Below are 15,844 nucleotides of genomic sequence, written 5' to 3'. Positions count from 1 at the left end.
TGCACAGCCCGCCTTTTTGTGAATCTTGGAAGGCTAGCTCGCCCCACGTGGCTCAGGGTCAGGCAATGTGAGACGGCTCGTTGGTCTAGTGGTATGATTCTCGCTTCGGGTGCGAGAGGCCCCGGGTTCAAATCCCGGACGAGCCCGGACCCAGGCTCCCTCTGCCTTTCTTGGCGGTGGGAAATCATTTAAGCCGGTCTCTACCAGCGCCCTTTGCTTTCTTTTTGTTATTTATTTATTTTTGGTTCGGGGGCAGGGGTGTTTAATGCGGAGGCGTTGTTTTTAGGGTACAGTGGATTCAACTTTAGAAGCCACACTGCGAGAAAAGCAGGCAATGCCGTCTTCCTGTGAACACGGACCGTGCTGGCTGGCGGCGTGACAGCAACACGCCCAGCTCGGCTCGTTGGTCTAGGGGTATGATTCTCGCTTAGGGTGCGAGAGGTCCCGGGTTCAAATCCTGAACGAGCCCACCTTTTGACAGTACTGAGGCTCGTCCGCTTCCACTGGTTGCGTGCAGTCTTCTCTCCTCTAGGGTTTTCTGGCGCCAGTGTAGTGAGTGGGAAACACCCGACGTGTCTCTCTCTCGCGCTCGAGGGTATGCTGTTGCTTCCTGTCAACCGAATGCCTCCCTGCAGCGGGAATGCCTTTCTAACAGCAAACTGCGCTTTTTCTCCCGCCGTCATGCAGAGTTCCACCCCGAAACTCCTCTTTGCTTTGATGTTGAACGAATGCCGTCTTCGGTGGACTTTTCCGCACGGGATCCGTGAGAGAGGGCAACGCAGGGCATAGCAGGCTTCCCATGCGGCAGTACAGTTTGCCAGCCCAAAATCGGCACGTCGGGCGGAGGCAGCATGGTGTATCTGCGGCTCGTTGGTCTAGGGGTATGATTCTCGCTTAGGGTGCGAGAGGTCCCGGGTTCAAATCCTGGACGAGCACACCTTTTAACAGTACTGAGGCTCGTCCGCTTCCACTGGTTGCGTGCAGTCTTCTCTCCTCCAGGGTTTTCTGGTGCCAGTGTAGTGAGTGGGAAACACCCGACGTGTTTCTCCCTCGCGCTCGAGGGTATGCTGTTGCTTCCTGTCAACCGAATTCCTCCCTGCAGCGGGAATGCCTTTCTAACGCCAAACTGCGCTTTTTCTCCCGCCGTAATGCAGAGTTCCACCCCGAAACTCCTCTTTGCTTTGATGTTGAACGAATGCTGTCTTCGGTGGACTTTTCCGCACGGGATCCGTGAGAGAGGGCAACGCAGGGCATAGCAGGTGTATCTGCGGCTCGTTGGTCTAGGGGTATGATTCTCGCTTTGGGTGCGAGAGGTCCCGGGTTCAAATCCCGGACGAGCCCTGGCTTTTCCAGTTCGCCTTTTCTGCCGCCTGCACAGCCTGCCTTTTTGTGAATCTTGGAAGGCTAGCCCCACATGGCTCAAGGTCAGGCAATGTGCGACGGCTCGTTGGTCTAGTGGTATGATTCTCGCTTCGGGTGCGAGAGGCCCCGGGTTCAAATCCCGGACGAGCCCGGACCTAGGCTCCCTCTGCCTTTCTTGGCGGTGGGAAATCATTTAACGTTTCAAAGAAATTTTTATTTAGGGTTTTTTTCTCATATAAATTTTTAAGGCATACATCAGGTTATACATGTAAAATATAGATGTACAAATTAAATGAGTAGAAATGCGTACAGCTCATATGGAAATCTGTGAAGTATGCGTAGTTAGAGAGTATGTTGAGGTTATCACCTTACATGTATTACAAGGCCATGGAAAGTGATGTAGGTTAACCATGTAGAAGGTTCATATTACTGATAGGCCTTGCAAGAGTGATTGTAACTAAAAAATCATTCAAGCTGTACAATTGAGGTAACCTTAGTATCAACATAACAACAAACAAACAGTAAAAAGAAAAAAGAAGGAGGGAAACAACCTTCCAATGGTTTGCAGGCAAACAGTATAGTGTGGAGGTGATCAATAAGAAGTAACTATACAGCTGTTGCGTCAAGTGTCCGATGGTGCATGGTATTTACTTGATTCCCAGGATTGCCATTGTTTCATAAAGGTAGAATATGTTCCCCTGCCATAGGCAATATGTTTTTCCATTAGATATATCTGACGTATTTCCGATAGGACCTCAGAAGCTAGTGGTGGTGCACGAGATTTCCATTTCCTAGTTATTAGCAATCGGGCCAAGGTCAAAATTTTACATGTTAGGGGTCTGTCTTTGGGGGGTATGGGAGAAAGGTTTAATGCCAGAATTGCCATTGCTGGGGTGAGTTGGATCTTGTTATGCAATATTTCAGATATAATGTCTGAAATCTGGTGCCAGAATAATTTTAGATATGGACAATCCCATAATATATGTAGCAGGGTACCTACGTTACCACATTTGCGCCAGCAATTGGCGGGTACTGCTGGATAAATAGTGTGTAAACGCTGTGGCGTAAAGTACCAATGTAACCGGCATTTGAGAGCGTTTTCTCGTTGTTGTGCGCTGATGACAGATTTTAGTGACCAATGAAATGCCTGTTTCCATTCGGAAGTTGAGTATGACGTTCCTAGCATGTTTTCCCATTTGGAAATTGGAGCGTCTTTAACAAATATGTCAAACCCTCCTATGTGGTTATAGAGTGGTTTAAGGCCTCTAAGTGGTCTGTCCAGATGGGATATCAATGTTTTATTCCATTTGACTGGTTGTTGAGGAGGGGATGTCAGAAGGTGTCGCAGCTGGAGAAATAGGAAAAATTCCTGTTTTGGAATCGAGTATATAGTTTGGAGGGAGGAGAAGTCCCGCATCAAACCATCTGAGAATAGTTGGGACACCGATACGACACCTCTGTCATGCCAATTTTGAAGGTATGAGTGTGAAGAAGCGGGCATTAAAGCTTTAAGGGACAACAGGGGAATTTTAGACGATGTCAGGGTACATGGAGAACCGTGTGTTTCATGACATAGTGTCCAGCATTTGATGCTCGCTATCATTGGAGGGGACAAAGATAGGGTAGGGTGTGAGTTTTTCCATATATGAGATATAAGGAGGTCTTTTAGGTCAATGCCACTGATGTTGCGTTCAGTCAGAACCCAGGGTTTGTCAGTAGAGTTAGTCCACCAGGATTGAAGTTGTTTCATAAGTGTTGCTTGGTAGTATAGGTATGGGTCAGGTAGGCCTAGGCCTCCCATACATGTTGGTTTTATAAGAATTTTTTGGGCGATACGTGGTGGTTTCCCGGCCCATGTATATTGTGAAATGAGCTTTCGAATAGATTTAAAAAAGTGTTGGGGTATGAAGATGGGCATGGTCTGGTATAAGTATAATAACTTTGGTAACAGGAGCATTTTGAAAGCGGCTACTCTGCCAATCCAGGACGTTTCAATCTTGGACATTTGGGATGCTAGTTGGTTAAGTTCGGCCAGTAGGGGGGGATAGTTGCTTGAGAATAGTAATTTAGGATCTTTGGTAATCTTTGTGCCTAGATACTTGATGGAGTCCTCCCTCCAATCTAGTTGGAAAGATGACTTCATCTTAGATAGTTCAACAGGAGAAACATTGATGGGTAGCACTTCGGATTTCGAAGCATTTAATTTATAGTAGGATACAGTGCCAAACCTTTGGAGAATTTGCAGGGCTCTTTCTAAGGATGAGGCAGGTTTGCTAAGCATGAGGATAATATCGTCAGCATATAGTGACAATGTGTGCCTGCCACCTCCAACGTCGACCCCTTCAACCATGGCATCAGAGCGGAAGAGTTGTGCAAGGGGTTCAATGGAAAGGATGAATATTAAAGGGGAAAGGGGGCACCCTTGCCTTGTCCCATTTGTAATTGGGAAGGAAGAGGACAAGGCACCGTTGGTGAATATTTGTGCAGAAGGGTTAGAGTACAATGCAGTCACACACTTATAGAAATCGCCAGATAGGCCTATGCGGCGTAGAACAGCAAAAGCATATGACCGTGGGAAATCATTTAAGCCGGTCTCTACCAGCGCCCTTTGCTTTCTTTTTGTTATTTATTTATTTTTGGTTCGGGGGCAGGGGTATTTAATGCGGAGGCGTTGTTTTTAGGGTACAGTGGATTCAACTTTAGAAGCCACACTGCGAGAAAAGCAGGCAATGCCGTCTTCCTGTGAACACGGACCGTGCTGGCTGGCGGCGTGACAGCGACACGCCCAGCTCGGCTCGTTGGTCTAGGGGTATGATTCTCGCTTAGGGTGCGAGAGGTCCCGGGTTCAAATCCCGGACGAGCCCACCTTTTGACAGTACTGAGGCTCGTCCGCTTCCACTGGTTGCGTGCAGTCTTCTCTCCTCCAGGGTTTTCTGGTGCCAGTGTAGTGAGTGGGAAACACCCGACATGTCTCTCTCTCGCGCTCGAGGGTATGCTGTTGCTTCCTGTCAACCGAATGCCTCCCTGCAGCGGGAATGCCTTTCTAACGCCAAACTGCGCTTTTTCTCCCGCCGTCATGCAGAGTTCCACCCCGAAACTCCTCTTTGCTTTGATGTTGAACGAATGCCGTCTTCGGTGGACTTTTCCGCACGGGATCCGTGAGAGAGGGCAACGCAGGGCATAGCAGGCTTCCCATGCGGCAGTACAGTTTGCCAGCCCAAAATTGGCACGTCGGGCGGAGGCAGCATGGTGTATCTGCGGCTCGTTGGTCTAGGGGTATGATTCTCGCTTAGGGTGCGAGAGGTCCCGGGTTCAAATCCCGGACGAGTCCTGGCTTTTCCATTTCCCCTTTTCTGCCGCCTGCACAGCCCGCCTTTTTGTGAATCTTGGAAGGCTAGCTCGCCCCACGTGGCTCAGGGACAGGCGATGTGCGACGGCTCGTTGGTCTAGTGGTATGATTCTCGCTTTGGGTGCGAGAGGCCCCGGCTTCAAAGCCCGGACCTAGGCTCCCTCTGCCTTTCTTGGTGGTGGGAAATCATTTAAGCCGGTCTCTACCAGCGCCCTTTGCTTTCTTTTTGTTATTTATTTATTTATTTTTGGTTCGGGGGCTGGGGTGTTTAGTGCGGAGGCGTTGTTTTTAGGGTACAGTGGATTCAACTTTAGAAGCCACACTGCAAAAAAAGCCGGCAATGCCGTCTTCCTGTGAATACGGACCGTGCTGGCTGGCGGCGTGACAGCGACCCGCCCAGCTCGGCTCGTTGGTCCAGGGGTATGATTCTCGCTTAGGGTGCGAGAGGTCCCGGGTTCAAATCCCGGACGAGCCCACCTTGCTGGCTGGCTCCGTGACAGCAACACGCCCAGCTCGGCTCGTTGGTCTAGGGGTATGATTCTCGCTTAGGGTGCGAGAGGTCCCAGGTTCAAATCCCGGACGAGCCCACCTTTTGACAGTACTGAGGCTCGTCCGCTTCCACTGGTTGCGTGCAGTCTTCTCTCCTCCAGGGTTTTCTGGCGCCAGTGTAGTGAGTGGGAAACACCCGACGTGTCTCTCTCTCGCGCTCGAGGGTATGCTGTTGCTTCCTGTCAACCGAATGCCTCCCCGCAGCGGGAATGCCTTTCTAACGCCAAACTGCGCTTTTTCTCCCGCCGTCATGCAGAGTTCCACCCCGAAACTCCTCTTTGCTTTGATGTTGAACGAATGCCGTCTTCGGTGGACTTTTCCGCACGGGATCCGTGAGAGAGGGCAACGCAGGGCATAGCAGGCTTCCCACGCGGCAGTACAGTTTTCCAGCCCAAAATTTGCACGTCGGGCGGAGGCGTCACGGCGCTTCTGCGGCTCGTTGGTCTAGGGGTATGATTCTCGCTTAGGGTGCGAGAGGTCCCGGGTTCAAATCCCGAACGAGCCCGGACCTAGGCTCCCTCTGCCTTTCTTGGTGGTGGGAATTCATTTAAGCCGGTCTCTACCAGCGCCCTTTGCTTTCTTTTTGTTATTTATTTATTTTTGGTTCGGGGGCAGGGGTGTTTAGTGCGGAGGCGTTGTTTTTAGGGTACAGTGGATTCAACTTTAGAAGCCACACTGCGAGAAAAGCCGCCATTGCCGTCTTCCTGTGAACACGGACCGTGCTGGCTAGCGGCGTGACAGCGGTGCGCCCAGCTAGGCTCGTTGGTCTAGCGGTATGATTTTCGCTTAGGTTGCGAGAGGTCAAATCCCGGACGAGCCCGCCTTTTGACAGTACTGAGGCTCGTCCACTTCCACCGGTTGCGTGCAGTCTTCTCTCCTCCAGGGTTTTCTGGAGCCAGTGGAGTGAGTGGGAAACACCCGACGTGTCTATCTCTCGCGCTCGAGGGTATGCTGTTGCTTCCTGCCGACCGAATGCCTCCCCGCAGCGGGAATGCCTTTCTAACGCCAAACTGCGCTTTTTCTCCCGCCTTCATGCAGAGTTCCACCCCGAGGTCCCGAGTTCAAATCCCGGACTAGCCCTGGCTTTTCCAGTTCTCCTTTTCTGCCGCATGCAGAGCCCACCTTTTTGAGAATCTTGGAAGGAGAGCTCTCCCCACGCGGCTCAGGGACGGGCGTCGCGCGGCGGCTTGTTGGTCTAGTGGTATGATTCTCGCTTCGGGTGCGAGAGGCCCCGGGTTCAAATACCGGACGAGCCTGGACCTAGGCTCCCTCTGCCTTTCTTGGCGGTGGGAAATCATTTAAGCGGTCTCTCCCAGCGCCCTTTGCTTTCTTTTTGTTATTTATTTATTTATTTCTGGTTCGGGGGCAGGGGTGTTTAGTGCGGAGGCGTTGTTTTTAGGGTACAGTGGATTCAACTTTAGAAGCCACACTGCGAGAAAAGCCGGCAATGCCGTCTTCCTGTGAACATGGACCGTGCTGGCTGGGACCGTGCTGGCTGGCGGCGTGACAGCAAAACGCCCAGCTCAGCTCGTTGGTCTAGGGGTAAGATTATCGCTTAGGGTGCGAGAGGTCCTGGGTTCAAATCCCGGACAAGCCCACCTTTTGACAGTACTGAGGCTCGTCAGCTTCCACCGATTGCGTGCAGTCTTCTCTCCTCCAGGGTTTTCTGGCGTCAGTGTAGTGAGTGGGAAACACCCGACGCGTCTCTCTCTCGCGCTCGAGGGTATGCTGTTGCTTCCTGTCGACCGAATGCCTCCCCGCAGTGGGAATGCCTTTCTAACGCCAAACTGCACTTTTTCTCCCGCCGTCATGCAGAGTTCCACCCCGAAACTCCTCTTTGCTTTGATGTTGAACGGCTGCCATCTTCGGTGGACTTTTCCGCACGGGATCCGTGAGAGAGGGCAACGCAGGGCATAGCAGGCTTCCCACGCGGCAGTACAGTTTGCCAGCCCAAAATCGGCACGTCGGGTGGAGGCGGCATGGCGCATCTGCGGCTCGTTGGTCTAGGGGTATGATTCTCGCATTGGGTGCGCGAGGTCCCGAGTTCAAATCCCGGACGAGCCCTGGCTTTTCCAGTTCTCCTTTTCTGCCGCCTGCACAGCCCACCTTTTTGTGAATCTTGGAAGGCGAGCTCTCCCCATGCGGCTCAGGGACGGGCATCGCGCGGCGGCTCGTTGGTCTAGTGGTATGATTCTCGCTTCGGGTGCGAGTGGCCTCGGGTTCAAATCCCGGACGAGCCCGGACCTAGGCTCCCTCTGCCTTTCTTGGCGGTGGGAAATCATTTAATGTTTCAATACTTTTTATTGACAAGTTTTCACAAAGAATTTTTCATATACAACACAGAAATAACAAGAATTGTAACTGGATGCAATACTAAAGCAGGTTATAATGCATAATAGCTGTTACATGCACAATATCAAGAGTGTACAAACTAACACAAGCTGGTATGTACATAAGTAAACATGCTGGTAAGAGTATGAAATAAACAAAGGAAATTCCAAGCAGATCTATAAAGCTGGTGTGTGATGCGTAACTCAACAAACTAACAGACAAACATACACACAAGCAAACAGGCAACTGCATGATAGGGTGTGAAATGTATCTGGCAGCTGTGGGAATGGCAATCTTTTAGAAACTGGTGTCAGAGGCAAGTAAGAGGCTTGCGCTATGAAGGCATGCGAAGTTTGGGAAATTGGTCTGCTGGTGTGTAAAGTGTAAAACTACAAATGATGCTGTGGGGTATTCTGGTGATCGGATAGAAAACTGTGAGTCTAACTATTAGCACCAGCCTGCAATATGTGGTAATAATGCAGTTGACAGGACATACAAAACATGAATACACATAAACACAGAAACTGTAATATAACATAATGCTATAATATTGTAATACTGGGCTCGACAGGCAGTCAAGTGTATATATGTTGATGAGCTGTTTCAAACTAAGATCCTTAAGGCTGGGGGAAGTTGCAAAGCACGACAGACCAACAAGCTGGTAAGTACTAATATAGGTCTACACGGAGCTGGGAAATGTGGGTAGAGAAAGGGCAGCTAAATACAACCATGTCGCTAGGCATATAATCGGAAAATAGGTAAAATTAGAAAAAGGACTGTGAGTCGAGCCAACGGTGTAAACTGGAACCATATACAGACAGCCACAAGACAGACGAACATGCATACATACACACATATGTACAAAGTCATGTACTTCCTAACAAGCACAACAGCTTATTAATAAAGAATACTGTACAATGCTCTAATGGACAAGCGGCATAAAAGCATAAAGCTAGCCACCAAATGTGGAGGGTAAGAAGTCCAGCCCCTGTCGAAAGGGAGAGTAGAAGAGTAAAGTAATGAGCAAAATATGTAATCCACGCTGTGCTTAGTCCGAACCGAACTATTAACAGCTAGCAGTCCCGGGGTACCACGATCGCAACAGAGTATGTCCTTCGTCCACATTGGTAGCCGCAAATGTCAAGTTCTCTTTGAAGATAAGCAGACGAGACGGATGTATCCACTTATATACAAGTTGTTTCTCACGGAGTACTTGGATCACTGGCGCAAAGGATCGGCGCCACTGCATCGTTGTAGGTGATAAGTCTGAGTACACAGAGATCATACGATATTGAGCTGGTGTGCAGTCTGGCTTCCTAGTTGTTGCAAGAAGGGCAGTCTTAATATGAAGGAAATGCAACCTCACAACAACATCCCTGGGTGTATGAGACAGCTGATTCTTAGATTTAGGGACCCTCCGCACCCAATCCAATGTTAAATCTCTGTGTGAGCAGTCCACACGAGTAGCCTTAAGAAAGCGTTGAATATAATGATGCAAGTCCAGCTCGGTAACAGCTTTTGGTATACCCCGCAGTTTCACGTTATTACGTCTTGCGTGGTCCTCTAAGGCAGATACTCTGAGTTGTAGGCGTTGGGTAGTTTCCTCTAGTCCTCTAATAGAGGCTTTAAGTGGCTCGTGAGACGATGACAGCTCTTTGACAGTGCGTGTTATCAGCGAAACTTTGTCATCTAGCCCACGTACAGAAGTGAGGACTGATTGCACAGCACAATGTAAGTCAACAAGAAAGGATTCTCGGAATGCAGAAAGCATTTTCATGAGGAAAGGAGTTGTGAGCGGTCCGTCCTCTGTCGCCATAGAGTCAATCAACCTGGCTGATTCCCCACACAGGGGGTCTGGCAGAGTATAGCTGGGTGCAGTAGCAGGAGAAATGGAGGAGGATATGGTTGCCGTAGATTTGCTGTAAAAAATCGGGGCTGTTGGAGATAGAGAGCTGTGAGGGCAACAAGAATCAGTCGGTGCAGTCCCAGGTTGTATAATAGGGCAAGCAGACACAACAGGTGTCACGTTGGAAGCAGTGGCAGAAGAGCAATTGTTGATAAAAGAGGCAGGGAGTTCTTGTGCACTGCGTTGTGGCAACATAAGGGAGGTCAGGGCTGTATGCGGAGGCACCGTGGAGTCATCCATAAGTGCTGGTGGGTTTGCAGCCGAGTCTTTCCCCCCATAAGCCGCCCTGTCGCATTGATCTAGTGGCTTACATCCCTCTCCTAATAGTGGGGCAGAGGTAGAGTCTGATAGTCTTTGGAGTTTAGGGGAACCGAGTTGGAAGGAGGTTCTGCGTGGTGCGCAAGACCATTCGACTTTGAGAGTCCTAAAGTTCTGTCGCTCACCTCGTTGAGGCTCCTGCCGTGTTGTGCGGGAGCCGGCGCCATCTTGAATCCTGGAGAATGACACATACGGAGTCGCTTTCCCAGGTTTGCCGGTGGAAAATCCTGAATCCCGCATGTTGAAACAAGTCCCAAGTGTTTCCGTGATATGCTAGGCAAAATTCAGCATAAGGTGAAGGATATTCCCGAGAAAGTCGCTGGTTGTCGCTAGGTTCAGTCAGGAGCACAGCGGCTGCACGTCCTCTCCCTCCGGCTGCAGGCTCCGCCCCCCGTGGGAAATCATTTAAGCCGGTCTCTACCAGCGCCCTTTGCTTTCTTTTTGTTATTTATTTATTTATTTTTGGTTCGGGGGCAGGGGTGTTTAGTGCGGAGGCGTTGTTTTTAGGGTACAGTGGATTCAACTTTAGAAGCCACACTGCGAGAAAAGCCGGCAATGCCGTCTTCCTGTGAACACGGACCGTGCTGGCTGGCGGCGTGACGGCGGCATGCCCAGCTCGGCTTGTTGGTCTAGGGGTATGATTCTCGCTTAGGGTGCGAGAGGTCCCGGGTTCAAATCCCAGACAAGCCCACCTTTTGACAGTACTGAGGCTCGTCCGCTTCCACCAGTTGCGTGCAGTCTTCTCTCCTCCAGGGTTTTCTGGCGCCGGTGAAGTGAGTGGGAAACACCCGACGTGTCTCTCTCTCGCGCTCGAGGGTATGCTGTTGCTTCCTGTTGACCGAATGCCTCCCCGCAGCGGGAATGCCTTTCTAATGCCAAACTGCGCTTTTTCTCCCGCCGTCATGCAGAGTTCCACCCCGAAACTCCTCTTTGCTTTGATGTTGAACGGCAGCTGTCTTCGGTGGACTTTTCCGCACGGGATCCGTGAGAGAGGGCAACGCAGGGCATAGCAGACTGCCCACGCGGCAGTACAGTTTGCCAGCCCAAAATCGGCACGACGGGCGGAGGCGTCATGGTGCATCTGCGGCTCGGTGGACTAGGGGTATGATTCTCGCTTTGGGAGCGAGAGGTCCCGGGTTCAAATCCCGGACGAGCCCTGTCTTTTCCAGTTCCTCTTTTCTGCCGCCTGCGCAGCCCGCCTTTTTGTGAATCTTGGAAGGCGAGCTCACCCCACGCGGCTCAGGGACAGGCAACGCGTGGCGGCTCGTTGGTCTAGTGGTATGATTCTCGCCTCAGGTGCGAGAGGCCCCAGGTTAAAATCCTGGACGAGCCCGGACCTAGGCTCCCTTTGCCTTTCTTGGCGGTGGGAAATCATTTAAGCCGGTGTCTACCAGCGCCCTTTGCTTTCTTTTTGTTATTTATTTATTTATTTTTGGTTCGGGGGCAGGGGTGTTTAGTGCGGAGGCGTTGTTTTTAGGGTACAGTGGATTCAACTTTAGAAGCCACACTGCGAGAAAAGCCGGCAATGCCATCTTCCTGTGAACACGGACCGTGCTGGCTGGCGGCGTGACGGCAGCATGCCCAGCTTGGCTCGTTGGTCTAGGGTGCGAGAGGTCACGGGTTCAAATCCTGGATGAGCTCTCCTTTTGACAGTACTGAGGCTCGTCCGCTTCCACCGGTTGCGTGCAGTCTTCTCTCCTCTAGGGTTTTCTGGCGCCAGTGAAGTGAGTGAGTGAGTGGGTGGGGGGCGAGGGGGGAAGGCTGTACATATGCAGTACATATTAGACCATCACTTGTTATAGAATGCGAGGAGTGTAGTTTGCGAGATTGTCTGTCCATTTCGGTTAGAGTCCATTAGCCGTACGTATGAAATATAATACACTCTAAGCTTTCCTGTTGTCCCAGGATTATCAATGAAACAGGATGGTGGCGGACGATTCAGAGGTAGGGAGGGGGGGGGAAGGAGGAGGGGAAGGGGAACACAATTACCAGGCCAAGTTAACAGGCCTAACATAACAGTGGTATGGAATCTGCATATATTTAACTTTGCATGAGTACCAAATATAAGGCATAGGACCAGGCATGGAACCAATAAGAATATAAAGAGGACAGAGATGGTCAGGTGGAGAGAGTAGAGAGACAAGTGTGCAAAGATAGGAAGAGTAAGTTACAGCTGTTATATGCCATTTTTAAAGTGTACACAATTCTCCCACAATGTCCAAATGGACTGGAACTTCTTTGAAGTATTCCTGGTGAACGATATAAGGCGTTCCAAGGTGTAGCAGAGGCGTGTATCCACTATTACTTCCCCTACGGATGGGGTAGCAGGGTCTTCCCAGTGACCAGTGATTACTTGGCGGAGGAATATGATCCAAATCTAAGTGTAGTAAGGCCTGGGCTGGATTCAGTGGGAGGGTTAAACCTGTGATTGTCGTCAGTAGTTTGGAAACTTCGGACCAGAATAAGGTAAGGTGTGTACATTCCCATAGTATGTGTAGGAGGGAGCCCGTCTGTCCACAACCACGCCAGCAAAGTTGGGAGCTTGCAGGAAAAAGTGAGTGTAGCTTCTGTGGTGTATAATACCATTGAAGTTGTACCTGAATTACATTTCCTTGGTGAGCGGCTGAGATAACTGCTCGCAGGGACCGTTTATAAACTAATAGCCATTCTTTGGCCGTGAATTGTTTCCCTAACAAGGTCTCCCATGTTTGCAAGGCAGTGGGTTTCTTGAATTCAGAAAAGTTGCAGAGGAAATTATATAAGGGACGTAGGCCCAGGAATTTCCCGGTCAATAGGGCAAATAAGGAAGCATCCCATATGGTGGTGGACAGGGGGGCCTCAGTAATACAGTTTCTTATTTGGAGATATAGAAAGAAGGAGGAGGAGGGTAAGTCATAAGTAGTAACTGTTTAAATTCAGAAAGGTGCTCTCCCTGAAATAAATCAGAGATCAGGTGTATGCCCTTATCTTGCCATAGAGATAGGGTGGGTGTAGAAGAGTGGGGAAGTGACGCTGCCAGGGCAGATATAGGAATGGGAAGGCTATGTAGCTTGTAAGGTTTACCACTTGCAGCGTGTACTTGTAGCCAACATTGAAGTCCCACTGCCATAGGAGGAGGATACTTATGGAGCGAGGTCACGGGGGACCAAATATGGGAGTATAATAAGGTGCCTAGCGGGGGCCTAGAGTAAAAGTCTTCTATTAGCTGCCATGGTTTATAGTCCTCTGGAGTTGCAAGCCATTCTCTAATTTGTGCCAGTAGAGTAGCACGATAGTAATTATGTATATCAGGGACTCCCATGCCTCCCAATAGGGGGGGTTTAATTAGGGTGTTATATGCGATGTGGGATGGCTTACCACCCCAAATGAATGTGGAAACCATGGAGCGAACTTTCCTAAAAAAGTGTAGAGGGATTTGGATAGGCAGGACTCTAAACATATATAGTAGGCGTGGAAGTAGCAGCATCTTAAAGGCCGCTATTCTACCTGACCAGGAAATCTCCAATTTAGAAATGTTGTTAGCGGATTGTTGGAGTTCCAAGAGAAGAGGCATGTAATTTTTTGAAAATAATTGCCGTAAATTGGCCGTCATGTGTGTCCCCAAATATTTAATGGATTCAGTTTGCCAATCCAGTGTCGAGTTCCGACTAGGGAACATTCAGAGGCAGAGCCTCGGATTTGGACGTATTGAGTTTATAATATGAAATTTTGCCAAAAGTGGATAGGTGAGAGAGTGCGCGGGGTAGGGAGAGGGAGGGGCGTATTAAAGTAAGAATTACATTGTCCGCGTATAGGGACAGTTTATGGGTGACTTTCCCGATTTGAACACCGGCTACTAGGGGATCATTTCTTAATAATTGTGCAAGGGGTTCCATGGACATAATAAACATTAGCGGGGAGAGTGGGCACCCCTGCCTGGTGCCATTCGTGATGTTGAAGGGGTCAGACATGGTACCATTTATAAACACTCTGCCTGAGAGTGCGGAATATAGAGCTTGGATGCATTTAAGCATAGCACCATCAATACCAAATTTGGAGAGCACCGAGAAGGCGAACGACCAGGAAATACGGTCGAATGCCTTCTCGGCGTCAAGGGAGACTGCAACTGCTGGGGTATGAGTAGAGTTGAGAAAGTGAAATATATTAATTATTCTACGGGTGTTATCTTGTGCCTGTCTATGCTTAAAGGGAACCTGTCACCCCCCGTGCCGGGGTGACAGGCTCCCGACCCCCCGTTAGAGCCCCCTATACTTACCTAATCCCGCAGGGTCCCGCTTCTGGAGGTGGTCGGGTGACGGAGATCTCAGCCGCTGCAGCCCGGCGCGCGCGCTGAGAGATGAGTCCAACGCTCATAGAGAATGACGGAGCGCTGGACTCTCCTGTCATTCTCTATGGGTGTTGGACTCATCTCTCAGCGCGCGCGCCGGGCTGCAGCGGTTGAGATCTCCGTCACCCGACCACCTCCAGAAGCGGGACCCGGCGGGATTAGGTAAGTATATGGGGCTCTAACGGGGGGTCGGGAGCCTGTCACCCCGGCACGGGGGGTGACAGGTTCCCTTTAAGAAATCCTGTTTGGTCTTTATTAATCAGTAGTGGAAGAAGTTCTGACAAGCGTGTGGCTAAGATCTTGGCATAGATTTTTACATCGCAGTTAAATTGGCAGGTCTATCAGGTGTTTTGCCCGGTTTGGGTAAGGCTACTATAATGGCGGCTTGATTTTCAGCAGGCATGTTCCCTGTCTTTTGAGCTGTTGTAAAGAATCGGGTCATAAATGGGGCTAGGGTAAGGGAAAATATTTTATAATAGTGGTTGGTGAGCCCATCATGGCCGGGAGATTTCCCCAGTGGGGAACTATTTATAGCTTGGGTGACTTCTAGAGGGGAAATTGGAGCGTTTAAAAATGTTTGTTGGGTGTCGGACAGAGATGGCAAATTAATTTTATGTAGAAATGCATCTATGTCCGGTTGAGATGGTTGAGAAGTAAGAGGGTCATCTTTCAAGTTGTATAGTTGCATATAATAATTTTTAAAATTTAGGGCGATATCCCGAGGATCAATTAACTTACTTCCATTGGAGGGGTTCACTAGAAATGGTATGAGGGTTTTGACATGTTGGGCATTGATCTTTTTGGCCAGAGTTTTTCCTGCCTTATTGCCCTCAGCGTAATAGACCGATTTCGCCTTTCTAAGGGATCTCTCATACTCTGTTAGTAATAGGGTGCAAAGGTCTTCTCGTGCCTTCCTTAACTCTGTCAGCACTGAAGAGTTTGGGGTAGTTTTGTGGAGAGACTCCAACCTCTTAATATCCGAGAGGAGACTATCCATATTTTTAAGTCGTTCCTTTTTGACCCAGGACCCCAGTTGGGTTAATTTGCCACGTATAACCGCCTTATGGGCGTTCCACAATGTGGCATCGGAAACTTCCCCATTATCATTTTCCTCAAAGTACTGGGTCAGAGAGGTACGGATTGTGGATTGGTGGGTTGGGTGCGAGATGAGGAAGGAGTTGCATCTCCAAAGGTACGTGGGGGGGTATCCACTACCTCCTTCATGGAGAACACAAGAGGGCTATGGTCTGACCAAGTCCTAGTCTCAATGGAGGAGGAGTGGAGGAGAAACAGGGATTCTCTGTCTAATAAGGCTAAGTCTATCCTAGCATAGGAATTTGCTGAATGTGAATAATGAGTGTAGTCAAGCTCATTTCCATGTTGGGCCCTCCAAGCATCGTATAGTTCAGAGCGCCAGAGGAAATCATCCAATGGCGGACGAGTACGATCTCCCCTGTAGGTAGTATCTCTGACCAGATCTGGGACCGCGTTAAAGTCCCCGCAAATGACAAGGTGACCCTCCTTGTGTTCTTGTGCAAGTCTATACATTTTGCGGGCAAAATTAATCTGTCCTACATTAGGAGCATACACTGAGATTATGGTGTAGTCCTGATTATTAATAGTGCATACTAATATTAGGTAGCTCCCTTCAGAGTCAGAGATTTCCTTATGGATTTGGACAGCCAGAGTGTTTTTAAAGGCT

General features: G+C 49.7%; 14 non-coding genes across 14 annotated transcripts; all 14 read left to right on the top strand.

Annotated features, from left to right (window-relative positions):
- Positions 1-74: 74 nt before the first annotated feature.
- Positions 75-146, top strand: TRNAP-CGG (transfer RNA proline (anticodon CGG)). Its single transcript has one exon. It is a non-coding gene; the product is annotated as a tRNA-Pro (tRNA).
- A 251-nt stretch (positions 147-397) lies between these two features.
- Positions 398-469, top strand: TRNAP-AGG (transfer RNA proline (anticodon AGG)). Its single transcript has one exon. It is a non-coding gene; the product is annotated as a tRNA-Pro (tRNA).
- Positions 470-864: 395 nt separating this feature from the next.
- On the top strand, positions 865-937 carry TRNAP-AGG (transfer RNA proline (anticodon AGG)). The gene has a single exon. It is a non-coding gene; the product is annotated as a tRNA-Pro (tRNA).
- Positions 938-1,269: 332 nt separating this feature from the next.
- TRNAP-UGG (transfer RNA proline (anticodon UGG)) lies at positions 1,270-1,341 on the top strand. The gene has a single exon. It is a non-coding gene; the product is annotated as a tRNA-Pro (tRNA).
- Positions 1,342-1,441: 100 nt separating this feature from the next.
- TRNAP-CGG (transfer RNA proline (anticodon CGG)) lies at positions 1,442-1,513 on the top strand. Its single transcript has one exon. It is a non-coding gene; the product is annotated as a tRNA-Pro (tRNA).
- Positions 1,514-4,154: 2,641 nt separating this feature from the next.
- Positions 4,155-4,226, top strand: TRNAP-AGG (transfer RNA proline (anticodon AGG)). Its single transcript has one exon. It is a non-coding gene; the product is annotated as a tRNA-Pro (tRNA).
- Positions 4,227-4,621: 395 nt separating this feature from the next.
- Positions 4,622-4,693, top strand: TRNAP-AGG (transfer RNA proline (anticodon AGG)). The gene has a single exon. It is a non-coding gene; the product is annotated as a tRNA-Pro (tRNA).
- A 421-nt stretch (positions 4,694-5,114) lies between these two features.
- TRNAP-AGG (transfer RNA proline (anticodon AGG)) lies at positions 5,115-5,186 on the top strand. Its single transcript has one exon. It is a non-coding gene; the product is annotated as a tRNA-Pro (tRNA).
- Positions 5,187-5,226: 40 nt separating this feature from the next.
- TRNAP-AGG (transfer RNA proline (anticodon AGG)) lies at positions 5,227-5,298 on the top strand. Its single transcript has one exon. It is a non-coding gene; the product is annotated as a tRNA-Pro (tRNA).
- A 395-nt stretch (positions 5,299-5,693) lies between these two features.
- On the top strand, positions 5,694-5,765 carry TRNAP-AGG (transfer RNA proline (anticodon AGG)). Its single transcript has one exon. It is a non-coding gene; the product is annotated as a tRNA-Pro (tRNA).
- Positions 5,766-6,444: 679 nt separating this feature from the next.
- On the top strand, positions 6,445-6,516 carry TRNAP-CGG (transfer RNA proline (anticodon CGG)). Its single transcript has one exon. It is a non-coding gene; the product is annotated as a tRNA-Pro (tRNA).
- A 912-nt stretch (positions 6,517-7,428) lies between these two features.
- Positions 7,429-7,500, top strand: TRNAP-CGG (transfer RNA proline (anticodon CGG)). Its single transcript has one exon. It is a non-coding gene; the product is annotated as a tRNA-Pro (tRNA).
- A 2,933-nt stretch (positions 7,501-10,433) lies between these two features.
- TRNAP-AGG (transfer RNA proline (anticodon AGG)) lies at positions 10,434-10,505 on the top strand. Its single transcript has one exon. It is a non-coding gene; the product is annotated as a tRNA-Pro (tRNA).
- A 395-nt stretch (positions 10,506-10,900) lies between these two features.
- Positions 10,901-10,972, top strand: TRNAP-UGG (transfer RNA proline (anticodon UGG)). The gene has a single exon. It is a non-coding gene; the product is annotated as a tRNA-Pro (tRNA).
- Positions 10,973-15,844: the final 4,872 nt, after the last annotated feature.

The sequence above is a fragment of the Dendropsophus ebraccatus genome, chromosome 4 (assembly GCF_027789765.1).
Source record: "Dendropsophus ebraccatus isolate aDenEbr1 chromosome 4, aDenEbr1.pat, whole genome shotgun sequence".
NCBI classification, from domain to species: domain Eukaryota; kingdom Metazoa; phylum Chordata; class Amphibia; order Anura; family Hylidae; genus Dendropsophus; species Dendropsophus ebraccatus.
The sequence above is the reverse complement of the archived record's forward strand: the minus strand, read 5'-3'. Positions and strand labels throughout refer to the sequence as shown.